The 18008-nt window shown below is 44.9% G+C and overlaps 1 protein-coding gene across 1 annotated transcript in view; it reads right to left on the reverse strand.

Annotated features, from left to right (window-relative positions):
* Window positions 1-18008, reverse strand: part of LOC129702347 (phosphatidylinositol 3,4,5-trisphosphate 5-phosphatase 2A-like) — a 109823-nt gene that overhangs the window by 57095 nt on the left and 34720 nt on the right. The gene's annotated exons all lie outside the window — the stretch shown is intronic.

The raw sequence follows: 18008 nt of genomic DNA on the forward strand, positions 1-18008 counted from the left end.
TGCTCTTTAGTTGTAGGGAGGGTGTTACAGTCGCTTGATAATAGCTGGGAAGAAACTGGAGGCGTGCATTTTCACACTTTTACACCTGTTGCCTGATGGGAGAAGAGTGAGTGGCTAGGGGGGAACTTACCCTTGATAATGCTATAGGTATAAATGGAGTCAATGGAAAGGAGGTTGGTTTGTGTGATGGTCTGGGCTGCATTGATAATTCGCTGCGATTCTTTGCGTTCTTGGATGAAGCTGTTCCCAAACCATACGGTGCAGGAAGTCCATGCAATGCATACTGTACAGTTTCATTGAACATTGTCCTGAAATCCACCTGGGATTTGTGTAATTTAGGAAGATCCAGGGGGACTCAGTGAAAGTAGAGTAGGTGCAGGATTAAGATCGTGTTCAGAGCCTGTCCCACTTACGTGATTTTTTCGGCGACTTGCCGACACCCATCCCGAAAATCTTAAAAATGTTGTAAAATCCAGCGGCGGCCAGAAAAAGGTACGACTCTTTGGGTGACTACTCACGACCAAACAGGCATCACCCCTCAAGTCCGCGAATAAATCGCGTAAGTGGGACAGGCCCTTTAGGTGTTCAGGTCCTGGATAAAATTCACTCTTGTGGCACACTTGGGAGAATCTCTAGGCCTAACAATGTGAACATTGAAAGCTGGGTTTGATCTTGGCTTTTTAGCAGACAAGGGTCATGTGCCATGAAAGCAAGCCACATCAGCACAGATTATATCATGTCAAGGATGTATTTATTTTACAAGGCAACTGATACATGTTGAAGATTTCTCTCATGTTGCAATCCAACGATGATTCATGTATACAGATCCTGCTCCGTACAGCAGTGCATGGAAATGTCAACTTGACTGAACCCATATTTAGTTGGTGGAAATGTTCAGTGGTCTTCTTGAATCATACTCATAAGTTTAGGTTTATAGTTGTCACCTGGACCGAGGTACAGTGATAAGCTTTTTGCATGGGACTAATCACATCAGATAAAACTATAAATCCGATAAAACTATTAAAATACAATCAGGCCAAACTCGAGTACAAAGGTAAAGCGAAGGAAAAGGTACTAAGTGCAGAATATAGTGGTACAGATATTGGAGCGTGTATAAGCATAAGGGCATCTTTCAGCACAGAGGGTACCATGCGGCGAACATTTTATACACTGTTGCACCTGATATTGCTGTATAAAGTTTACTATCTATAAAAAAATAATGCTGATCATTCCTTTTTTCTCTTCAATCGCCAGGGAGAAGATATAGGACGTTGAAAGCGTTCATGTCCATTCTTACGGACATCCTTTCCCCCCACTGTTATCAGACTCCTGAACAAATTTCCTCTTTCACACTCTCATTAGACTGTAGACTTGAGAGATATAACATGGAAACAGGCCCTTCAGCCCACGCTGACCAGCAATAGCCCTGTGCACTAGCACCATCATATACACTAGGGACAATTTACAATTAACAGAAGCCAATTAACCTACAATCCTGTATGTCTTTGGAGTGTGGGAGGAAACCGGAGCACCCAGAGAAACTCCATGCGGTCATGGGGAGAACGTACAAACTCCATACAGACAGCACCCATAGTCAGGATAGAACCAGGTCTCCAGTGCTATTAGGCAGCATCTCTACTGCTGCACCACTGTACCTCCTCTTGTAATAAGTGCTCTTACTCTTAACTCTACCTAAATCATTTATTCTATTTTCCTACTTTCATTATTTTTTGCAGTACTTTGGACTTTTCACTATATTCTTGCACCATAATGCCGATTTAGATTTGTTGTTTTATTCATTACAATTATCATTCATGTTTGTACGAATGAATGAAAGAATGAATACGTTTATTGACCAAGTATTCACATACAAGGAACTTGCCTTCGTGCTCCGCCCGCAGGTGACAACATGACATACAGTGATAGTTAGGAATGACACATAAAACATTAAACATTATACTGTTTACTCTGTGAGTTTGAAGTGAAGAAGGAATTTCATTGCACGCTGGTGTCTATGACAATACACTGATCTGAATCACTCTGGGTTGTCCTATCATTTTTTATTTACCATTATAAACAGCACTACAAAGGGCTGACATACACTAGTCTGGTATCACATTTTGGCTGATGTTATTTGAGAAAATACAAGACAGTGACTGGCGTGCAGAAAATAGAGAGTCAAGCAGTGCTGATGCAGCAGAGATGGTGGCAAGCTCAGGAGATATAAGAGCACAGTGATAAGCTTTTTGCATGGGACTAATCACATCAGATAAAACTATAAATCAGATAAAACTATTAAAATACAAACAGGCCTAACTCGAGTACAAAGGTAAAGCGAAGGAAAAGGTACTAAGTGCAGAATATAGTGATACAGATACTGGAGCGTGTATAAGCATAAGGGCATCTTTCAGCACAGAGGGTACCATGTGGCGAACATTTTATACACTGTTCCACCTGATATTGCTGTATAAAGTTTACTATCTATAAAAAAATAATGCTGATCATTCCTTTTTTCTCTTCAATCGTCAGGGAGAAGATATAGGACGTTGAAAGCGTTCATGTCCATTCTTACGGACATCTTTCCCCCCACTGTTATCAGACTCCTGAACAAATTTCCTCTTTCGCACTCTCATTAGACTGTAGACTTGAGAGATATAACATGGAAACAGGCCCTTCAGCCCACGCTGACCAGCAATAGCCCTGTGCACTAGCACCATCATATACACTAGGGACAATTTACAATTAACAGAAGCCAATTAACCTACAATCCTGTACGTCTTTGGAGTGTGGGAGGAAACCGGAGCACCCGGAGAAACTCCATGCGGACATGGGGAGAACGTGCAAACTCCATACAGACTGCACCCATAGTCAGGATAGAACCAGGTCTCCGGTGCTATTAGGCAGCATCTCTACTGCTGCACCACTGTGCCTCCTCTTGTAATAAGTGCTCTTACTCTTAACTCTAACTAAATCATTTATTCTATTTTCCTACTTTCATTATTTTTTGCAGTACTTTGGACTTTTCACTATAATCTTGCACCATAATGCCGATTTAGATTTGTTGTTTTATTCATTACAGTTATCATTCATGTTTGTACGAATGAATGAAAGAATGAATACATTTATTGACCAAGTATTCACATACAAGGAACTTGCCTTCGTGCTCCGCCCGCAGGTGACAACATGACATACAGTGACAGTTAGGAATGACACATAAAACATTAAACATTATACTGTTTACTCTGTGAGTTTGAAGTGAAGAAGGAATTTCATTGCACGCTGGTGTCTTTGACAATACACTAATCTGAATCACTCTGGGTTGTCCTATCATTTTTTATTTACCATTATAAACAGCACTACAAAGGGCTGACATACACTAGTCTGGTATCACATTTTGGCTGATGTTATTTGAGAAAATACAAGACAGTGACTGGCGTGCAGGAAATAGAGAGTCAAGCAGTGCTGATGCAGCAGAGATGGTGGCAAGCTCAGGAGATATAAGAGCACTTGGCACTCACTCCATGAATGGAATGAGCAGAGACATTCCTGAGTGTCTGCTATGTTGTAGAGATCCTGGGCGGGAATTAGAACATTAAGGCAATAACTAAATCATCAATAACCAAGCTATAACCAAAGACAATATTGCCGCTGATGTTAAGGGCACAATCATATGTGGTTTAGTTTAGAGATACAGCATGGAAACAGGCACTTTGAGCCATTGAGGCCTGCTGACCATCGATCATCTGTTCCCACTAGATCTATGCTATCACGCTTTCTCATCCACTCCATACACATTAGGGGCAATTCACAGAGACCAAACAATGTAAAAACCCATACATTTTTTGGAGTGTGGGAGGAAACCCATACAGCCACAGGCAGAATGTGCAAACTCCACACAGATGGTACTTGAGGTCAGGACTGGTACCTAGGTCTCTGGCGCTGTGATGCATTAGCTCTACCAACTGCACCACTGTGCCATTTCAGTGAGTCTCCTGGAGCAATGAACTACAAACAAGATCTATATAACTGCATGGTAAGAACATAATGATAACCCTGATCCTTAATCCTGTGCCGTCAGAAGTCTTCAAGCGCTCCAGGTTTGGCAAGTGCCGCAAGGGAATCGAGGAAACATGGTGAACGCATGGTAGGGTCAAAGAAGCTGAAAAGAGCAATTTCCAGGTGCCTGTGGATCAGTTAACTGATCAGTGTGGGGACAGTGGGCGAAGTGGATGAAACTATCCGATACGTTGGACCAGATTTGAGAGAATGTACAGCGATAGCATTTAAACATGTGGATATTCCCTCTTGAAGCATGATTCAGAGACAAAGCAGGGACCATCCGCCACAATGGTAGCAGGGCCTTCTCTGTAGTCGAGCCTCATTGACATTAGTAGTGGGGGTTCAGTGGAAACTAGTAGATCACATGAACACCAAAGGTGTGATGATTGCAAGTCACGTGGTTGTTAACAGTGGGAGGCCTTGTTAATGATATTATCACAGCTACCCAACCACAACATGCTCCATCAGGCTAGCTTAATTGTCACACTGCGCGCATGGAAACTACGGGTCGGCACGGTGGCACAACAGTAGAGTTGCTGCCTCACAGCGCCAGAGACCCGGGTTCGATGCTGACCTCAGGTGCTGTTTGTACGGTGTTTGCATGTACTCCCCGTGACTAAGTGGGGTTTCCCCGGGTACTCTCTGGTTTCACCCCACAAAGACAATCAGCTCTGTAGGTTAATTGGCTTCAGCAAAAAATTGTAAATTGTCCCTAGAGTGTAGGACACTGCTCATACAAGGGGATGATCGCTGGTCGGCACAGACTCGGTGGGCCGAGTTCCGCACTGTATCTCTAAAGCGAAAATATTACAGGTTGTCACATAAAATGACAATGGAAGTCAGTTTCAAACCAAGGACATTCGTGCTGGGATGTTACCAGCACTGATCTCTTTTCCACTCTGCTGCCCTGATATTGAGTCAATGGTGAATGGTGGAGAATGGGAATGTGGTATTCCCAGATGTGGATTTATATTTGTGTGGATAATATCTGCAACGGATTTAAAGAGCACATTGGGGGCTCCGTTTGTGTGTCACGGACTGTCAGCAAGACCTAGGCACATGCCTTTCCCACCACATGTTCAGCAACTGAAACAGATATTGCAATGCAACGGCTGTCAGATACAAGAGGGAAACCTCACGATTACAGATGCAACCGTGTACAGTGATTACGAGGCAGAGCAACAGAGCAAAGCAAAATGCTGAGTGGGATCAACATAATAAGTACAGGGCCTGAGAGAAGCAGTCCATTATAAATAACTTGAAGCAAGGCTGGAAACAATTGGGCATTGACATAACCATTGTCACAATTGACAATAGACAATAGGTGCAGGCGTAGGCCATTTGGCCCTTCGAGCTAGCACCGCCATTCAATGTGATCATGGCTGATCATCCCAATCAGTACACCATTCCTGCCTTCTCCCCATATCCCCTGACTCCGCTATTTTTAAGAGCCCTATCTAGCTCTCTCTTGAAAGCATCCAGAGAACCTGCATCCACCTGAGACAGAGAATTCCACAGACTCACCACTCTCTGTGAGAAAAAGCTGTCTCCTCGTCTCCATTCTAAATGGCTTACTCCTTATTCTTAAACTGTGGCCCCTGGTTCTGGACTCCCCCAACATCGGGAACATGTTTCCTGCCTCTAGTGTGTCCAAACCCTTGCCAATCTTATATGTTTCAATGAGATTCCCTCTCATCCTTCTAAACCACAGAGTGTACAAGCCCAGCCGCTCCATTCTCTCAGCATATGACAGTCCCGCCATCCCGGGAATTAACCTTGTAAACCTACGCTGCACTCCCTCAATAGCAAGAATGTCCTTCCTCAAATTAGGGGACCAGGTGTGGTCTCACTAGGGCTCTGTCACACGATGGAACTATTCACAAATGACAAAGACAAGCAATTCAAAGGAAGGGATTCACAAGGATCTGCAGATGTTGGAATCTTCAGCAAAACACAACATGCCAGAGTAACTCAGTGAATCAGGCAGCATCCACATATAACTGATGTAAAGTCTGACTACATCTCACGCCTCTTCTCTCCTTACCCAACACTCTTTGTTCTCTTTCTCATCTCGAGCCTTTGTCACTTACTCCACCAATTAAACCCCATCGGCCTGTATCCACCCATCACTTGCTGGACTTGTCCTGCCTCCATCTCACTTTTTCATCTTTCTCCTCCCTACCACAATCAGTCTGAAGGAGGGCCCCAACCCAACACGTCGCCTGTTCGTTCCCTCCACAGATGGTGCCAGCCTGTTGAGTTACTACGGCATTTTGTACTTACTTCAGAGTAAGGGCTCGTTATCTGTTGATCGATAGAACAGCCAGGTCATGGGAGTTTCAGGACAATGGTTGCACCACTCCACGAATAAACGAGTTCGGTATTTCGTAAACGCAAGGAATCATGGGATTTGTCAAAGGTCATTCGGGAGTGGCTGAAGGGCGGGTTTTAATGGGTTGTTATTAAACAGTTCCGTCAGTGCATCATCGCCAGCTCTCTCTCTCCCAGATCCCCCACCCCAACTGTCGACAAAGTCTAACTGAGAAAATGCTCCCACTCATATGACATTCTCCTCATTTACTTCAATCCGGGAAGGTTGTTTAGATAGGAACGTAAGGAGTGTCTCAAATTGGTGACCACACAACTTGTAATTCGTGTAAATCAATATTGAATTTGAATGGCTGTGACTCAGGCCAATGCCAGGGATTTGATCATTGACAGGTTCGTTCCAGGCATTCTTGTGTTTTCAAGGCTGGTGCTGTATTGAGTCAATAATTTAAATAGATACAATTGTGGATTGGTGCAGCCTGCAGTACCCTGTGGCCTACAGCTGACATATTTGATGGCTACATTTATTTATAAATCTCATTGAAATGAATACGCAGGTCCGTACACAAGCAGTAGCTCAGCTGGCGAGAATATTTATCCTGAATGACCCATGACCTGGGCATGTACAGTTGTAATACCGAACTCACTTATTCACAAGAGAGTTTAGAAACAAAAAGCTTGCACGGAATAATGGAGCAAAGTAAGATTGATCGAGTCTGCCACCAATAATACTGAAAGTGGGGATGAGATTGTGCAAGTTCCTGGGGTAGGGCTCAGCGTCTGCACAATTCTTATGAACCGAATTATTGAATGGTCTGGATCATGAGCAGAGGGGACCTTATTGCAAAGTGAAACCCACCACGGATTACCACAGTGTGGACAATAATATCAGTGAGGGTCTTCAAGTTGAACTCTTCACTCAGAGGCTGTTTAACCTGCTGAGATTTTCCAGTATTTTCAAGTTCAAGTTCGCGTTTATTGCCACTAAACCAATTAAGCTACAGTGAAATTTGAGTTACCATACAGCCACACTAAGTGAAAAGCAACGATACACACAGCCACATAAAATAAAATATCCTGCACTGATATTTACCACCTGACACCTTAAAGCTTTCCCACTATTTACAAAGCACAATTATTTATTTAAACTTAAAAAAAAAAAATAGGTGCAGGAGTAGGCCAGTCGGCACTTTGAGCCAGAACCGACATTCAATATGATCAATGCTGAGGATCCAAAATCAGTACCCCATTCCGGCTTTCCCCCCATATCCCTTGATTCCCTTAGCCCTAAGAGCTAAATCTAATAACTCTCTCTTGAAAACATCCAGTGAATTAGTCTCCACTGCCTTCTGTAGCAGAGAATTCCACAGATTCACAACTCTGGGTGAAAAGGTTTCCCCTTATCTCAGTCCTAAATGGCCTACCCTTTATTCTTAAACTGTGACCCCTGGTTCTGGACTCCCCCAACATCATTTTTCAAACATCTACCCTGTTCAATCCTCGAAGAATACTATATGTTTCTATATGATCCCCTCTCATCATTCTAAATTCCAGCAGGTACAAGCCCAGTCGACCCATTCTTTCATCATACGTCAGTCGAGCCATCCCGAGAATGAACCTGGTGAACCTATCAATAGCAATAATGTCCTTCCGCAAATTAGGAGACCACAATTGCTGCGGTCTCACCAGGGCCCTGTACAACTGCAGTGGTTCCTCCTTGCTCCTAAACTCAAATCTTCTCGCAATGAAGCCCAACATGCCATTAGCTTTCTTCACTGCCTGCTGTACCTGCATGCTTACTTTCAGTGACTGATGTACAAGCGCACGCAGGTCTCATTGCACCTCTCCTTCTCCTAATCAGACACCATTTAGATAATAATCAGCTCAATGGAGGGGAGCGAGGAACCGGTGATGCGTTGGGCAATTTTCACCACCCTCTGCAATGCCTTCCGGTCGGAGACAGAGCAGTTGCCATACCATACTGTGATGCAGTTGGTAAGGATGCTCTCGATGGTGCAGCGGTAGAAGTTCACCAGGATCTGAGGAGACAGATGGACCTTCTTCAGTCTCCTCAGGAAGAAGAGACGTTGATGAGCCTTCTTGATCAGAGTAGAGGTATTGTGGGTCCAAGAGAGGTCATCGGAGATGTTGACTCCCAGGAACCTGAAGCTAGAAACACGTTCCACCTCCATCCCGTTAATGTGGATGGGGGTGTGCGTGCCGCCTCTGGACTTCCTGAAGTCTACAATGAGCTCCTTGGTCTTCTTGGAGTTAAGGGCCAGGTTGTTGTCAGCGCACCATGCTGCTAAGTGCTGGACCTCCTCCCTGTAGGCCAGCTCATCGTTGTTGCTGATGAGGCCAATCACCGTTGTATCATCTGCATACTTGATGATGGTGTTAGTACCATGTACAGGTGTGCAGTCATAGGTGAAGAGGGAGTAGAGGAGGGGGCTCAGCACACAGCCCTGAGGAACGCCGGTGTTCAGGGTGAGGGTTGAAGAGGTGTGCTTGTCTAACCTCACAGACTGGGGTCTGTTGGTTAGAAAGTCCAGTATCCAGTTGCAGAGGGGGTCGATGCCCAGGTTACCGAGTTTGGTGATCAGTTTTGATGGTATAATGGTGTTGAATGCTGAGCTGTAATCGATGAACAGCATTCTTACGTAAGTGTCTCTGTTGTCGAGGTGGGAGAGGGCGGAGTGAAGTGCCGTTGAGATGGTATCCTCCGTACTCCTGTTCTTGCGGTAGGCAAACTGATAGGGATCCAGTGTGGGGGGTAGGCAGCTTTTGAGGTGTGCCAGGACCAGCCTCTCGAAGCACTTGGTGATGATGGGGGTAAGTGCAACTGGGCGGAAGTCATTGAGGCTTGCCGCAGTGGAGTGTTTTGGCACTGGCACGATGGAGGTGGTTTTAAGGCAAGTGGGGACAACTGCTTGGGCTCATCAGCGTCTCTTCTTCCTGAGGAGACTGAAGAAGGTCCATCTGTCTCCTCAGATCCTGGTGAACTTCTACCGCTGCACCATCGAGAGCATCCTTACCAACTGCATCACAGTATGGTATGGCAACTGCTCTGTCTCCGAACGGAAGGCATTGCAGAGGGTGGTGAAAATTGCCCAACGCATCACTGGTTCCTCGCTCCCCTCCATTGAGTCTGTCCAAAGCAAGCGCTGTCTGCGGAGGGCGCTCAGCATCGCCAAGGACTGCTCTCACCCCAACCATGGACTGTTTACCCTCCTACCATCCGGGAGGCGCTACAGGTCTCTCCGTTGCCGAACCAGCAGGTCGAGGAACAGCTTCTTTCCGGCGGCTGTCACTCTACTCAACCACGTACCTCGGTGACTGCCAATCATCACCCCCCCCCCCGGACACTTATTATTATTTATTCAAATCGTTTGCTATGTCGCTCTTCCAGGGAGATGCTAAATGCATTTCGTTGTCTCTGTACTGTACACTGACAATGACAATTAAAATTGAATCTGAATCTGATCTAATCTGCCTTCCTGCTACTGCCACCAAAGTGGATGACCTCACATTTATCCACATTATACTGCAGCTGCCTTGTTTCTGCCCACTCACCCAACCTATCCAAGTCACCCGGCAGCCTCATAGCGTCCTTCTCACAGCTCACACTGCCACCTAGCTTTTTGGAGATGTCACATTTAATTCCCTCGTCTAAATCCTTAATATATATTGTAAATAACTTGGGTCCCAGCACTGAGCCTTGCGGCACCCCACTAGTCACTGCCTGCCATTCTGAAGGCCCTGTTAATTCCTACTCTTTGCTTCCTGTCTGCCAACCAGTTCTCTATCCATGTCAATACCCTACCCTCAATACCATGTGCTGTAATTTTGCACACTAATCTCTTGAGTGGGACCTTGTCAAAGGCTTTTTGAATTTCCTGATACACCACATCCACTGGCTCTCCCTTATCCATTCTACTTTTTACATCCTCAAAAAATTCCAAAAGATTTCCCCTTCAATAATCCATGTGACTGACCGATCCCGTCACTGTTTTCCAAATGCGCTGTTATTACATCTTTAATAATCTACTCCAGCAACTTCCCCACTACCGATGTAAAGCTATCTAGTCTATAATTCTCTGTTTTAACTCTTCCTCCTTTCTTAAAAAGTGGAGTTACATTGGCTACCCTCCAGTCTACAGGAACTGATCCAGATTCGAGAGAACATTGAAAAATGATCACCAATGCATCCATGGTTTCAAGGGCCACCTCCCTGAGTACTCTGGGATGCAGACCATCAGGCCCTGGGGTTTATCTGCCTTTAGTCCCAATAGATTATCTACACTATTTTCTGACTAATGTGGATTCCCATCAGTTCCTCCCTCCCACTAGATCCTCAGTTCCCTAGCATTTCCGGGAGATTGTTTGTGTCTTCCTTAGTGAAGACAGAACCAAAGTACTCCTTTAACTATTCTGCATTTCCTTTTTTCTCATTATAAATTCACCTGTCTCTGGCTGTAAGGGACCCACATTCGTCTTCACTAATCCTTTCCTTTTTACATACCTAAAGAAACTTTAACAGTCAGTTTTTATTTTCCCCGCAAGCTTTCTTTCATTCTTTTTTGATCTCTTTGTCATCCTCTGTTGAGTTCTAAATTTCTCCCAGTCCTCTGGTTTGCCGTTTTTTCTGGCCAATTTATATGTCTCTTCCTTGGCTTTAACACTATCCTTGACTTCCCTCGTCAGCCATGGTTGAGCCGCCTTCCCAGTTTTATTTTTCACCAGACAGGGATGGTCACTGATAGACAATAGACAATAGGTGCAGCCGTAGGCCATTTGGCCCTTCGAGCCAGCATCGCCATTCAATGTGATCATGGCTGATCATCCCCAATCAGTACCCCGTTCCTGCCTTCTCCCCATATCCCCTGACTCCGCTATTTTTAAGAGCCCTATCTAGCACTCTCTTGAAAGCATCCAGAGAACCTGCCTCTACCGCCCTCTGAGGCAGAGAATTCCACAGACTCACCACTCTCTGTGAGAAAAACTGTCTCCTCGTCTCCGTTCTAAATGGCTTACTCCTTATTCTTAAACTGTGGCCCCTGGTTCTGGACTCCCCCAACATCGGGAACATGTTTCCTGCCTCTAGCGTGTCCAAGCCCTTAACAATCTTATATGTTTCAATGAGATATCCTCTCATCCTTCTAAATTCCAGAGTGTGCAAGCCCAGCTGCTCCATTCTTTCAGCATATGACAGTCCCACCAGCCCGGGAATTGACCTTGTAATGTTGTAACCTTGAGAACGATCTCAAATTAATGAATCAGTCTACATCCAAATACAGGAACCAACAAGTGGACTGAGAGATTATTAAAAATATCTATAGATTTAGTCAGATCGGTATGGGCTTTATGGAAGAAAATTGGGGCGAGGGGGAAAGATGTTAAAAGAAAATTAAAAAACTGCAAGTTTGAAATCTGTCCTGAAATCAGAAAATGCTGGAAATGTTTAGCAGGTCAGGCAGTATCCATGGAAAGAGAAATAGTTCATGTTTCAAGTGCCAGAACCTTTATGAGAAACAAATCTGATGGGGAAAGCAAGACAAACTCACAATTTAACGGTAGGGAAGTCTGCAAGGAAACTACTGTAAGTGCTGGCAACATCCTTTGTCTCATGTCACACCTGAACGATAAAGTGCCAGAGGGTTCCTGAAGTTTGAGCAAGAAATCATTGTTTAGTTTAGAGATTGAGCACCACGCCGATCAGCTCACACTATCCTACACACACTAGAGACAATTTACAATTATTCCAAGCCCATCAACCTACAAACCTGCACGGCTTTAGAGAGTGGGAGGAAACTGAAGATCCCGGGGAAATCCCACGCGGGTCATGGAGAGAACATACAAGCTCCAGGTACTGTCAGCATCCGTAGTCGGGATTGAACCTGGGTCTCTGGCGCCAAAAGGGAGCAGCTCTACCACTGCACCATCGTGCTGCCATTCAATACCTGTGGGTTAGGCTATGTGATGCAGAAAGGGAGAAAAGGAGAGGGCAAGATGGATAAAACAAGGGAAATGTGGATTTTCCAACAGGGTGATTGGTGTTTTAATCATTCACCTTTGGACTACGATGAAGTCATTAATACAATTATTAACACACCATCAATGTTGTGTTAATAAAAAGACTGACTTCAATTTCATTTCAAAAGGGACCTGGAGCCGGTCTTGCTCCTGAATCATTGCTGCTTGTGTTTGACATTTCTGGCAGGAAATGGCACAGCCACCCTGACACAGTGCTAAACCCAAACTGCAAAATGCAAAATAAATACCAGCTCAACCAAATGCTGCAGCTCAGAGATAGCAAGAGAAGACCAGACCACGTTTCATCTCATCAAATCAAAAGAGGATTGAAGGGGCATCGAACCACACTCAGTTATTTTTTTCAGGCCGCTGTTGTGACTAATGGAAAATGATTCATGTCAATAATGAGCTTTTGCAAAACATTTTGTGTCCAGCTATCTTTTATACCATTTGAAACAATTCTGCACGAGAGTTTTGGAGAAAAGCAACTGATCATTCTTGGTATGCTACTCGTATGTGTTGAGTGTGAGGGGAAGGATGTTCTCGCTCCTTGTCTCACACCATTGTGTTACCATTGGTTCAGTCTCACAACGCAATAAGACTTTGACCTGAGCAATTAACATTGCACTAACTACTTGTGTGGGTGGAGTATCTTTTATGGAAAACATTTCAAGGGGCTTCAAGCCATATTTTCAGAAAACTTTGACACTAATCCATTATACTCATTGGAAAATGTGGCCAAAACCTTTGTCAGCAAGGTGGATTTAAAAGAAGCGAGAGACACCATATTGTGGAGAGGTGTGGAGATTGCAGAACCTAGCACCAGAGATAGATAATGATGTAGATTGATGAAAGTCAGAGACATGTAGAAGACTTGAAATGGAGGTGCTTGAGAATCTGGAGAGTTTGCTGGGCCATAGTAATCTAACCTACATTACCTTGGTTCAACATCTCACCGTTTAAAATTCAAATGTGAATACAAAATGAGCATATTTAATGCTGAGATGTTGTTCTAATGCAAGACAATGCAAGTTGTGGATGCAGGAACTAGAAGCAAACAAAACAGTTCAGTCAATGAGTGAATAGGACAGCGGAGATGTGTGTGGAGTTATGGATGATCTCCAATGATGTAGAATGAATTACAGGAAGAATAGGTGGGACAGTCTGGAAAATCATTAGCCTGACTTATTTACGAGGAAGTTACCGGGACTCGAGGGTCTGAGCTACTGTATAGGGAAAGTTGAGCAAGCTGGGATTCTATTCCTTGGAGTGCAGGAGGATGAGGGGTGATCTTGTAGAGGTGTACAAAATCATGAGGGGAATAGATTGGGTATTTTGCCTACTGTAGGGGAATCAAGAACCAGAGGACATATGTCCCAGAGGACATAGGTTTAAAGTGGGGGTGGGGGGAGGGCGGGGGGAGGTTTAATTGTCATCATCATAATCATAATCGTAATTTATTAGCCAAGTATGTTTTGCAACATATGAGGAATTTGATTTGCCATAGTCAGACCAAAAAAGCCACAAGGCACACAACTACATACATTTTAACATAAACATCCACCACAGTGGCTGCTCCACATTCCTCATTGTGATGGAAGTTAATAAAGTCTTATCTTCTTTCCTCCTTTTTCCCCCCATGGTCGGGACAGTCGAACCATCCGCAGATGGGGCAATTGAAGCTCCCGCAGCTGGCAATCGAAGCCCCCACGTCGGGGTGCTCGAAGCTCCCGTGATTGGGGCAGTTGAAGCTCCTGTGGCTTGGAGCTCCCGAAGTCGGTCCCTAACCGAGTGACCGCGAGCTCCACGATGTTAAAGTCCGCAGGCTCCCGTGGTTGGAGCTCCCCCAAGTCGATTACTGACAAAGGGATCACAAGCTCCACGTTGGTGTCCGCAGACTCCCATGGTTGGAGGCCAGCAAGAGGCCACCAGCTCCACGATGTTAGGCTGCCGTGCGCACAGAGATACGATACGGGAAAAAATTGCATCTCTGTCGAGGAATGAGATTTTAAAAGTTTCCCCAACCCCCCTCCCCACCACCCTCGACATAATACAAAACTAAATGTACACTAAAACATACATTTTACAACAAACTAAAAACAACAAAGAAGGAAAAAGACAAGACAGACCGTTAGCGAGGCAGCCATCATCAGCGCCATCTGGTGGTCAGATAATAGGAACCTGAGGGTAAATTATTTACACAAAGGATAGTGGGTGTATGGATCGGGCTGATGGAGGAGCTAGGTAAGGCAGGTACTATCGCAACATTTTATAAAACATCTAGACAGGAACATGGATAGGACAGGTTTAGAAGGATATGGGCCAATTGCAGCCAGATGGGACTAGTGTAGATGTTGGTCATGTTGTGTGGAAGGGCCTGCTTCGATACTGTATGACTCTATGACTCTCTGACTTATAAAGGCATGGGTCAAGTTTCAGCAGTGTGGGTGTTGGTAAATTTTACTAAGATATAATAAACAATATCAGCCTTGAAGAAGATGCATGATTCAAAACATATTTGAAGATCAAGCAGGATGACAAGTCTAGTGCTGCTTCAAACAGTGGTCCGGAAATGATGTAGAGTTGGTGTTTAGGGAAATGAGCTTGTGACATGAGCTGAAGATAATGTTATCAGTCTTCCCAAAACCCAGGACAGATAGTTAGAGAAGACATTGTGTGAGCAGCACAGTGGTGCAGAACTCCTCACAGCACCAGAGGTCTGACTTTGATCATGACCTTCAGTGCTATCTCTATGGAGTTTGCACGTACTTCCTGTAACACATGGGTTTCCTCCGGATCCTCCGGTCTCCTCCGGTCTCCTCCCACATCCCAACGTGAGTGTTTGTACGTTAATTGGCCTCTGTAAATTGCCCCTAGTGACCAGAGAGTAGAGGAGAAGGTGGGATAACAGAACTAGTGAGATCAGGGATCAATGGTCAGCGTGGACTGGGTGGGTCAAAAGGCTTGATTCCAAGCTTTATCTCAAAACTAAACTAAACTCAACTAAACTCAATTAAACTCAACTAACAGGTGTGGAGAGGTCATGTCAGTTTCTGATGAAGCATGAATAGGTCGTAAGCAAATATGTCTGATAGATTCTGAGCTGTTGCCAATGGGTAGTATCAAATTTTCATAGGAACGGTACTGTATGCTTTGAGGGAGCAACAGAAGTCCAAAGCTTCCTTCTGTACACGATCCCGTCACCATCCACACCAAATGCAGATAACTGATTAGTCACTCCATTTATGAAAACTAGCTGTACAAAACTCGTGTGTAGGAAGGAACTGCAGATGCTGGTTTAAACCAGAGATAGACACAAAAAGCTGGAGTAACTCTGCGGGACAGGCAGCACCTCTGGAGAGAAGGAACGTTACCCATTCCTTCTCTCCAGAGATGCTGCCTGTCCTGCTGAGTTACTCCAGCTGTTTGTGTGCAAAAATCATGTCCTGTTTGGCCAATATAATAATCACTGAGCTTCAAAGATAATTCACAAAATCTTGTGGTATGTCCCATTGATGCAACATTGTGATATCTAATTTGAAGCCATCTGATAGGTGACTCTGAAATGAAACAAGGTGAAGTTTTATGGAGTCCCAATCCATTTCTCTTGGTGTTTGACCAAGGAATGTTATCTAGTCCGGACTTAACATCAATAGGGTGCACAGATCCACTGCTGTTACAAGATCCAAAAGCTTGTTGGTTTGATGCTTTCAGATCATGTACTTTATTACAGAGAGCGATAATTAATATTACAGCAAGAAAACAGTTCATATGGGGTCAGGAGTAGACTTCATGCTGTGATGCCTTAGAAAAATCCACAACGTTAATCTAACATTTTTTGGATTTTTAAAATTTCAAAATTTGAACATTCATGTTGCAGGAAATTATTTGAGATAGGATTTACGAGGATTTGAAGGGAATGGGGTAATGAGGATAGTTGGCACGGCCCAGCCCAGTCGGAGTCCCAGCCCAAAGTCGGAGATGTAGCCGATGTCACTAAATGGAAAGAGGAGACTCTGATCCCGGCGGAGGAGAATGACCAGCGCCCGCTGTGAGTCCCCATCGCACCGCCAATTCCAGCCACTACCCCCTGGTCACCCTAGCTGGCTCCTCCCCCCCTTCCCCGTGATACCTCCCTCTCCCCCGTGGCTCTTCCCCCGCCTTTTCTCCAAGCTCACTCCCCCCGCCCACACACCCCCTCTCCCCCACAACTCTCCCCACCCACACACCCCTCCGCCCACACACAACCACCCCCCGCCCACACACACTCCCACACACACCCCCACACACCCCCCCCCCCACACACCCACTCCCCGCCCCCACAACCCCCCCCCTCCCACAACCCCCCCCCGCCCCCCACAACCCCCCTGTGCATTGGGGGAATGGGTGAGTGGTGGAATATTGCATTGGGGAATGGGTTGCGTTGGGGCACCAGGCATCCCATATGACTGGGACCCAATGGGTCCCACTTAGTCTAGTAGCCCTCTAAATTCCTAGCTATATATATGTCCAAGTGCCTTGTAAAAGCTGTAGCTGTATCCAATTCTACAGCTTCTTTTCACATCTCATTTCATACACAGGCTACCCTCTGAATGAAGAAGTTGCCCCTGAGTGCCCCTCTTCTCTCACCTATGCCTATGCCTAGTTTTCTAATCTCCACCTTGGGAAAAAGATTGTGAGCATTCACTTTATCCATGGCCCTCATCATCCTGCGCGCCTCATTCAAGTGATCCTCAGCCTACTATGCTCTCAAGTAAAAAGTCCCAACCTATTCAACCTCTCCCTGTAACTCAAGCCGGCAAGCCCAGGCAACATACTGGTGAAGATAGACACAAAAAGCTCGACTAACTCAGCGGGTCGGACAGTATCACTGGAGAAAAGGAATAAGTGATGTTACACCATCCCTCTGAAGAAGGGTCTCAACCCGAAACATCAGCTATTCCTTTTCTCCAGAGATGCTGTCTGACCCGCTGCATTACTCCAGCTTTTAATGTCTATCTTTGGGTTAAACCAGCATCTGCAGTTCCTTCCTACAACATCTTGGTGAATCTCTGTTTCACACTTTCCATCTTAAATGTCTAAATTTCAAGCCTCTTTTGTGGTTTCCATTTTGGTGTTAGTGCCATTCACAACATCCATGTAGTACACCAAAAATGCCAAATGTTCAACTCCCAAGCAAGAGTTTTCCAATTGTAGCTGGAAATCTGCAGCAAAAACCCCTGTGAACTCTCAATTTATGCTTCAAACAGATGTACACACCAGGTAAATCAATTGTTTGACAATTCATTTCAGTTTTAACCATATTTATTTGAATTCTAAATTGTTTAGTTCTTCTTATATAATTATCACATTACTAATCTACAATTTAATAGACAATAGACAATAGACAATAGGTGCAGGAGTAGGCCATTCGGCCCTTCGAGCCAGCACCGCCATTCAATGTGATCATGGCTGATCATCTCCAATCAGTACCCTGTTCCTGCCCTCTCCCCATATCCCCTGACTCCGCTATTTTTAAGAGCCCTATCTAGCTCTCTCTTGAAAGCATCCAGAGAACCTGCCTCCACCGTCCTCTGATGCAGAGAATC

This window comes from Leucoraja erinacea, chromosome 12 (assembly GCF_028641065.1).
Source record: "Leucoraja erinacea ecotype New England chromosome 12, Leri_hhj_1, whole genome shotgun sequence".
In the NCBI taxonomy this organism is placed as follows: Eukaryota; Metazoa; Chordata; class Chondrichthyes; order Rajiformes; family Rajidae; genus Leucoraja; species Leucoraja erinaceus.